Source organism: Nomia melanderi, chromosome 2, assembly GCF_051020985.1.
Source record: "Nomia melanderi isolate GNS246 chromosome 2, iyNomMela1, whole genome shotgun sequence".
Lineage (NCBI taxonomy): Eukaryota > Metazoa > Arthropoda > Insecta > Hymenoptera > Halictidae > Nomia > Nomia melanderi.
In genome coordinates this window covers 19652009-19662028 of record NC_135000.1, presented here as the reverse complement: position 1 = coordinate 19662028, position 10020 = coordinate 19652009, and the positions used below count along the sequence as shown (strand labels likewise).

At 38.7% G+C, this 10020-nt stretch overlaps 1 long non-coding RNA gene across 1 annotated transcript; it reads right to left on the bottom strand.

Moving 5' to 3' along the window:
- Positions 1–7258: 7258 nt before the first annotated feature.
- LOC116429135 (uncharacterized) lies at positions 7259–9176 on the bottom strand. Its single transcript, XR_004235437.2, has 3 exons — positions 8973–9176; positions 8171–8365; positions 7259–7376 (listed from the first exon to the last, which is right to left on the bottom strand). It is a non-coding gene; the product is annotated as an uncharacterized LOC116429135 (long non-coding RNA).
- Between the last annotated feature and the right edge of the window lie 844 nt (positions 9177–10020).

Below are 10020 nucleotides of genomic sequence, written 5' to 3'. Positions count from 1 at the left end.
AGATTTCAATACTTTGTAAAACTAATTACTATATTTAATTACTCGTACCTCACCATCACCTTAAATATATTCAAACTAAGTACTAAACTTCTGAACAAATACGTCCTTTCCTCTTTCCTATCCATTCCCCTTTCTTCCTCTTTCATTTCCATAGATTCCATTGCAACCCTTAAACAGTCAATTTCTTATTCTACCATTTCAATACAGATTATTCATCATTACTTCACTATTGTCTTCTCATAATCCTACTTTATTAACCCCTCGATAACACCCACATTTATCAGATACAAATGGACGCTACAATCACTACCATCGATCGCAACCCCCAACCACCCTCACCCCGCGTGAACCTCACACAGACCCGAAGCGTTCCTCGCCAGAACCTCAAGAAAGCAACAAGTTACTCCCACGCTTGAAAAAAAAAACGAACAAACACATTTCCGCGACTCTATAAACGTTACGACCCGCGACAATGGCCGCGGGACGTTCCAAAAAGAAGAAGCGTTTCCAATAAATTTCGGACCGGCCAGCAGCGGAAACGAAAAGTCCCCGGTGAGAACACTTGACACAGCCATCATCCATCGAAAGGGTCTGGAACGATAAGCCTCCCGGACAGGGCCCTTGGCTTAAAATTTCCCTGTAAATCGACGCCGGAGGGGTTACCCAGCCGAACATCAAGGGGACCCGGTCGGTTTACGACGTCCGATCGTCACCAAATTCCCGCGCCGGGGCTCGACGAAATCGCTTTAATCGCGAGCGTTAAACGTTCACGGAGCGGCGTTTAATACGATCCTCGGCGGTAGTGCGGCACGGTCGTAAACCGCGAGGAGAGCCGGATTTCGATCGTCTGCGGTCTGACCGGGCAGGGCGGCGCGGCGCGCGATATTCGAGCGGCCATGCCCGTCCGATCCGCGTTATCGAAGGGAGTAACAGGTCCCCGAGCCGATGGACGTGCGCGGGATCCATCGGGACGGACGCGCCACGTATTTAGCGTATCCGCGTGGACGCGCGGCGCGGCGTGCCGGCGTGGCTCGCGCGAAACCGCTGCGTATTTGCATAATAAAACAGCCTTCGCCCAGGTGATTCATCCTGATGCACCGCCCGGACGACACTCGAGCCTTTGGGGCCAGCGAACTCTTTACGGCCTGTACGGAACCCGTCCCGCTACGGCCGCGCAGCATCGGCTCACGGGGAGGCCGGCCGAGGATCGAGATAAGAGGACAAAATCAAACCAGTCCGATTTCTTCGAGGTGGTTTCCCGACGTCCCGGCACTGTGACGCGTAGGCACGTCGCAAGGGGGACGCATCGACATCGTTCCGATGGACGGAGACTGGTGGGATGAAGTGTGACGGTGTGTCTTGCTGCTTTTGGACCTCGGCCAGTTGTTTTGATCGAATCGTATGTATTATGCATGTTTCGAGAGAGTGATAGCGGAGGAATGCGGGTGTAATTGGTCGGTTCTAATTGGTTTTCATTCGTCTTTGATTCATTTTCTGTATCGATGTGCTATTCGGTAGTAGGGTTACAGATGAAGAATGTGAAATATGAACAAGACGCCTAGCAGGGAACTATTGCTGCCTCTATGCTCTTCTGCTAGCTGTCGCTAAAGATACTTAGTATTGCTGGTTAATTAAACTCTTGTCCTGTGATTTCTTTTATAATTGGCTTGATACAACCGTTTTGTCGTTCGGTTACTAGGAAAAAAGTTTTATGTTTATCCTGTGTTTACAGTTACTTCAACTGTTAACTATTAATAATAGAGAAATGATATTAACTCGAAAAAATGTAACGATATTCATATTTGGTAACCGCTGTTCGAAATTTTCAAGAGTCTGGCACAGTATTAAGTGACAGGGGGTTAATTTCTTTTGGATTTTCGTTATGTATGGAGTAGAGGGGGATCACGTGGATCTAGGTCACTATTTATTTGTTGTTACATAAACTTAATACATGAAATTTTTAGAATTTCTTATAAGTACTCGTGTAAGAGAATATTTTTAACTGATGATAGTGTAACGTAAACACGACATTATTCGTGTTATATAGTAATGGGTCTTGGATCTAAATTCCATGACAAAATAAACAATTACACAAATTAAGGTAATGACCATTATGAAATAATATACTTCTCAGTTGTTTACTATGATCTATTAAGGCATTTCTTGCATTTATTTATCTATTGACGATTGCTTCATTAAATATGTAAAGTAAATAACAAATAAATGTATATTATCGGCACGATAAATGAAATAGTATAGTAGGAAAAGAAAAAGAATCACATTATCAGATAGGCGATTATGAGCAAAGAAAAAAGTATTTTCTTATAGGTAGAGATGTACCGCGATAGTGGATTAACTGGATTGATTGAATAAAAAAGGGATCAAGGTAAAAGGAATAAATTCGAACCAGTTCCTCAGTTATACTCGTCTTTTGGACTTATTCCTTGATGAGCGCGCGTGCTTTTCAATATCTTTGATAACGTTATTCTTTAAACTTCATCGAGTTCGTTACAACTCGAGAGAACCAGTAAATAAAAAAGAAATAACATCCGAAGAATTCCTGTCTAATCAACTAAGCGTCTCTTTAAACGATACGAAAGTGATAATACTTATTGTTAGAAACCACTAACGATTTACGCGTGTCTATGCTGAATCCTACAGATCCAAAAACGGCGAAGTTATAGCTTCGGAAGAACACAAAGTGAAAGGTTGTCTTACCATATACTTTGCTACTTGTCCACTGATTAACATTTTCAATATGATAACTAGTGATGGTACTAAGTACAACATGTATTTTAATCTGTTGAATATAATATATATATATTTCCATCTTACTCGATTAGATTCCCCATAAGTATATCAAATTCTTTATCCGTTTACAAATATTGCATACATTGTTTACAAACCTTCCAATAAATTCGCTCGTACACAAGCTCAATAACATTTGTCTACTAGTTCAAAAAACAACGAACACGGAAATGAGTGAAACAAACAGTATGATAATAAAAGTTCTCTAGAAGACACGGTATCCGGCGGAATAAAGGTTCGATCGAGGAAAGATCGGCGCTGAACCCCCACCCCAAGTTTTTCGATATTCCGCCGGTTACCTCGGGGGAATAATACGGGCACGTATCCGCGGAAAGACTAACGACCACCCCGGTCACGCAGCACGTCGCCGCATAATTCAGATATTTTATACAGTGGTTTTACAGTGCGCTGTATATCAGATTCCAGCGTGCGACGATGAATGTAACGAACAGCGATACAAGAGGAACGAAGTTGAGTTTTATGCGGGACTCGACGTCCCTGGCGACGGAAGTTGAAGAACTCCCGGCAAGTTTTTGTCGAATTGGCCGAAGCATAACGAGTGCAAAGTGTTCCCCGAAGCACGGACGCGGACAGCTTTGTTGTACCGTCGGAAAAACGTAAGGGGGCGGAGGGAGGGGAGACGAAAGATTGAATACGAGACGACGAACAGTGGTCTAGATCGTCGAATTAGCAGGAGAACGTTCTAAAACCATTTTTCTATCGATCACAATACTATATTCTATATATTGAGACGTTTTTAGATTGAATGTGAGTAAAATCAAGTCGATAGGATTAAGTAGTTTCATAGTAGGATTATTATATAGCAGGATTAAATATATTACATCGTAACTTGCTAATATACTCGTATACGTCATTTAGTATCACTTTCGTCATGTTGACTAATTTATTACTAGAAATTGCTGTGCTATTACACGTTAACAGAATTTTAATTATCCCATTTACACGAGGTAATGTCGTCGAAAGAAGACACGGAACTGGAAAGAATTATTTCAGTTACAAATATCAACCGTCCTCTGTAACGTTATCATTCTAATTTCCTAAATATCGAAATAGTTACATTTAACTCTGTAATAGTAAATGATTATTTTATCATCAATCGTTAATGACCAACGTGGCCTTTAACACCTTAAGTAGCCTGAATGGTACGCGAAACGTTCACCGTTATACTCTTTTCCCCTCAATTTTAGACGCATTTTCCTCCTAATGATAAGCTGTAGACCACTGTGCACCAACCCTCTTTTGTCGCGCGGTTGCGTTGAACGACGATAAATTTCCATCCGGTCGAATATTCTGTGGGACGTGCGGAAACTGGAGAAAGATTCACGTGGGCAACAACCGTAGGTATAACCCTGCGCGCAACCAGCGCCAGCCTATCAGAAGTCCATTAAGTCCTTTCGCTATGTGGGCACACGCACGTGGGACACGCGAACACCGCCGACGCACCCACGCGTCGCGTTTCGCGAATTCTCGAATCAAATTGCGATACGCGCCTATGGAAGGTACACAAGGATCTTATACACCCATTGGGTGATCCTTTAACGGAGGCGAGACGCGTCCTGTCCTAGCCCCGTACATAGCTCGCGGCCCTGGTAAATACCGTGTCCCGAGATTTTTTCTACGGTAGATAAGTCCTAGCAGAACGATACTGGAAAGGTATTACTTCTATGGTGGTCAAAATGTAGAGAGATTAAGCGAATAGTCATTTGGAGAATGTTCTTTCAACTGTAAAAGTTTTGGGGTTGCGTAGTGTGAATGTGTTAGAGTGCTGCGGCTCTAGAGTATTTGACGAAAGATGCATAGAGTGTAAATTTACTACTGAAAGAAATTTCTTTTGTAATTGTTAATTAATGAAGATTTACTAATATCATCTGTAGAGAGATTCTTAATTGTTAATAGGTCATTTAATTGATTTGTGAACTAAAATTATATTATGTTATTGAATTTATCGCTACTATCTTATTGAAAAGTAGATATGCTAAGCATCTCCTATTATCTTTAAATATTTAATAACTATAAATAAAATAAACATAAAAGAATATAATTCGTGTATGTTTATAACTGTTAACAAACTTCTTATTAAATACGATCAAATTTTATAAGAACACGATATAAAACTATGTATTCGATAATGGTTCTGCAGGAAGTGTACATATAAATAATCTCGTACATCGTTTGCGTTCTTATACTATATTTAGTATAAATCAAGCGAAGAGTTAAATAATCTTAGAAGTCTTTCAGAAAGATTTCAAAAAAACATAGAATTAAAAGAAAATTCGATTCGGTAACGATTCATAGTAATGTTTTAATCAAGACGTACCTCTCTGTTTGAAGAGAAAGATTTCTTTCACATTGACATCCGCGTGAACGCGCAGTCGGATCATCCAGCGAATAGTTTGTCATCGCGACACACGAATTCCTACCCCGATCATTTTTTTTTTCCTCTTTCGTTTGAGCGAGTTGACAGTCACGTACTTTCCAATCGAGTATAATCTCGCGTAGGTGGCGCGCGATAAAGAAATTTGCTGCTCGCTGGCCGCGGACTCGACGATCATATCGGTAAAACCAACAGTGGCAGCGAGCACGGCGCAACGAGGAAGCTATTGACGATCGACAGGCCCGACGTGATCGAGGCGCAGCTTCCGGTATTACATTGCGACTATCGGGAACGAGATATCGGAGGAGGCGCGTATCGATAGTATGCACCGGGAGAAATACGAGACTGCAGAGGTGCTCGGTCTCGAGCAAAGTGTACCAACGTCGACGACGAACCTGATATCAGTGCGATGCAGAATGTCGTCGGAACGGTTTGAACAAGTACTAAGACCTTGCTTCAAAGACTTTTGATAAAGCTGCAATATCTGCAGCTTTACTGCGCTCACAAGAGGAACAAAATATTGCATTTTATATACTAGACGAAGCAATTTGAAGAAATGTGTGAAGATTCTTATAACAATTTGATAGTACATGTTTTGTATCAAATGACTGGTCTTTGTTAATAATTTATGGATTATTGGGTAAGATAAAGTTTACGAAAAGTGGAGTTAAACAGAAGTTGATTAACTCTATTAACAGTTTGAATACGATACCAGTGAAATAGAAACGTCGTTGAATTTAATTTTGATTTACATTTTACTTTTTATGTATGTATTTTGTAATGCATTTAAATCATTTAAAAGGTGTTATTTTATATTGTATATTTCAATGTTTCGTTTGAAAGTTTCAATAAATGTGGTATTTTTGAATTCGATGAATCTAGATTTTAATATATAATAAAATAAGGGATATGAAATGGATATAGAATATAATGAAGGTAGAGATCTCCTGTTTTGGTTACTTACAGCGTCAGTCTCTAAACAATAGAGCAACATGGTTGTGAGGCACGAAGGGCTCAAAACGTTTTAATGATATACAAGAACGAGAGAACCGCGGGGGCGTACGGATCTCCGGTAAATTGATCTTTCTAACGACTAATCTGAGGAACAGTACCGTCGTTTCCCGCAGAAGGATCGGCGACCTTCTAAGGAAGCTTGCGCTCGGCCGTGGCATTTGAAGCATCTCCGAATGGAACACGACTTGCATTTCCATTACCAGAGTTACCTTGAACTTGATTCGATCGTTCTTTCATGTCGGGCGAGCGGCTGAATCTCTCGGCCAGATCGATACATTAAACCTGTTGCATTCATTGATTTCTTTGGGTGACAGAGCTCCCAACAGTCTGCTTTCAACCTTGCCAAGGCCCTCGAATTCATTACACCATCAAAAAATGACATCATAAATTTCAATTTCAATCGCCCTGTCATGAGAAATAAGCAGCCAGAAAAATGTGGAAAGGTGTGTTTGATATGTACGTTGGCATAAATATGAAGTAGTAGTAAACAAAATGTCAATATTTATATTTTATATGAAAGAGCAGTCTTTGCAAATAGATATAGTGCACAGAAAATCTTTATGTTTAGTAAGATTTTATCACGTACAAATTGGCAAATAGATTATAATATGATTAATAACAATAATTAGTTGTCGTTAATTTCTAGGAAAAAATAAAGTTGAAAATTTAAATGCATGTTTTCATAATCGTGAAAATATATGGGTTTATATGAAAATATATGCTTAGTGGAAAACTGTAGAATTACATATGTGGTAATTAAAGGATACACGAAACATTATTATTTAATCGAATTACGTTTAATTCCATGTAGTACAAGAATAGCATTACATCATCCAGTACTTTCATATCCATTCCAGTAATTACTGTTAATATGTAATTACAATTAATATTCCTATATTAATATTAAGGTATAAGAAATATGTAAATGTTCATTTCTCAAGATATTCTTCCAAGTTGATGAGGCGATCATTAAAAAATTTTATTGAGTGCCAAAGGTTAAGATACTTTTCATGTAATGGACATTACAACAGTTTGTGTCGCGTTATTTTCTTCCTGAAAGTACGGAGCGTTTAACATTCCAGGCTGCTCGGGCATCCTTCCGTGCGGTTGATTTAAATACGCGTCCGCGATGGATGCGCTCACGGGTCGGATATTAAAACTGCAACAAATTAGCTGTTGGTATGCGATACGACGTCGTTTCGCCGCTCTCTTCCTTGTTATTATTCTGTTTTTTAATCGTCGATCGTTACCACGTTTTCGCAGGACCATTTGGATCAGTAATATTCTTCTGATCGTATATTTAAACAGAACACAACTAACTGTATATTCTAATTAACATCGACGCAGATAAATGTATTATTTCAGTGGATGTTGAATTATTTTTAAATGACATGTCGTGTGTAATATAAGATTGAGTCATGACATCAATCTTCCATTCTTTTTTCAATAACTTTTTGTAATAGAACTTACAATAAACTCTACTTTATTTCTCCAGTGTTATAAATGAATACTTCTTATTTATTAGTCTGGGATGGATCACACATTTAAAAAAAAAAAAAAAACATGAATGGTCTCTTTCCAGATATTCATTTATGACTCAAGAAGATTATACAGCATAAATTCTTGGAGCACGAATGGTACGTACAATGAATCTATTCACGCGAATGAAATCAGAATGATTCAATAAGTGATATCAAGGCTTTTACGCAAAGATTGAATCACTTTTGCTTATGGAACACTTCTAATACCTTTCCCTTCGCGCAAGCACTCCCTTTTTTCTCATACTTATTCCTTAATTTTGTTGGATTCGAATTTCATGCTTGAAATCACCGGCTCTTATAATTATGGCTATCTAATTCTCGAAGCTTCTAATCTTTTACCGATAATACTACTAATTTTTTCGCTGTTCCCCTAAAATTGGCCTCTATACAGTACAGAATAACGGATACTTACGGTAAATGCATTTCGTGATAGCAGAGTAGATGGAAAAATTCGTTTGCCTCCAGGAGCATTTCGCAGAAATTGAGACGTTCACTTTGTTGTGTTATTTCTCGCATTTGCACCGTGTCATCAATTTTCACGTCTATTACATGCATTTTTCTGTTTGATAATTGCGGGCATTACGCCGAGTCACGATACTGTGGTTAACTGAAACTCAACGTGTTTATTTGGGAAAAAAGATAAACAAATCTTTGTGCAAATGCACAAACTTTATATTGAAGCATGACTCAGTGCATTACAGAATAATATGAAATATTATTAAACTTCTCCAAGAACTTTGAATATTAAGATTCTATAATCAAGGACGACGAAGAGAACGAAGTTTACGAATGGCCGCAAAGTAGATTGGAAAATATGATTAAATATCGCCGATAATGATCAGACGCCTCTAGTCACCACCAGAGATAGTAACGCGAGAAGTAGTACAATGTAATGCTAATAATTCCTTGAATACCAGATACTACTTTACAGTGCGTTAACTGTTGCCTTTCGCAAATTGTAATTTATTATTGCATCCAACTGAAACCATCATTCATAATTCAGCCGTATCGTAACCTGATCCATAACACATTTCGATTCTAATAAATATTAATGTATAGGTACCATTTGCATATACATCATAAACCGCTAATTGCTACGTTCAGGTAACCTTGGATTTCCGTGTAACGAGAAACAGAAGTAAGAAATCATGATTCCAATGAAAATAGAAATAGTACTCCGCTCTAATGAGAATCGTAAATCAAACGAAGAATACCTGGCATCGTGATACGTTGTGATCACAAGAAACGCGGCTGACGTGGAAAAATCACGACTCATTTCCTTCGATGTAGTAACAAAACGTTCGAGGGACGTTGAAATCAGCAAGTGGGCGAGCCATATCGAGAATTACGTCACATCGTGGTAATTTTGCCCCCTTCGTTGCCCGAGTGGGGCCAGCCGATGGGATCGCGTGGGACTGATCTGGCCCACGAACCGTTAACTGCACAGACTGATAATGACGGCTGATGAAATGATTGAGGAAATCTCGAAACAGTAGTCGGTCAATTTAGTCATTTCGTTCTGGCCATCCACGACGTGTTCGCCAGTGGCTGTTCCATCCTCAACGACGAACACTTTGATAAACCGGCGAATATTTTGATTCGCCTATGCGATGTTTGTCGAGTCCAGTCGCGATTGAAGCAACGCCAATAAATTATGACGCTTGCTGTCACCGTACGTGATTATTATATCCATTATGAAATAATAGTTTCTTCATGATCTTCGGATAATCTGTAATTGCGACAGCGCCTGCTTCTCACGAGGTTATCGAATCAATCATTGTTACCTATATTTCGCTATTAATTGAAAAGAAGGTTTATACAAGTATTTATGTGCATAGAAATGAAATATTGTACGTCTTCTGTAATATTATTGTCGTATCTTCTTTATTTTGATTAAGGAAAAAATATAGTATAGATTTGAAACGATTCTATGATTTGTAATTGATTTGTACATCAAATGGTCTACACCAAATGTTATAAATTATACTAACTCTCAGTTATAACGCATTAACTTATATTATTACTAATATTATGCATTTTATCTCACATTCTTAATACTCTCATTATTAAGGCTAAATTTCAATGCATACCACTTTAATTAAAATATCTTATCAAAACTGCTATAAATCATCCTGAACCAAATGAAGCAGATTTAACTCCCTAACCGTGGGCAACGCAGAATTTTTTAAAAATTCTAGCCTTGCTTTACCTGCATGTCCATATTTTAAATTGTATCAATTCAAAAACCTTCGATTACATTTA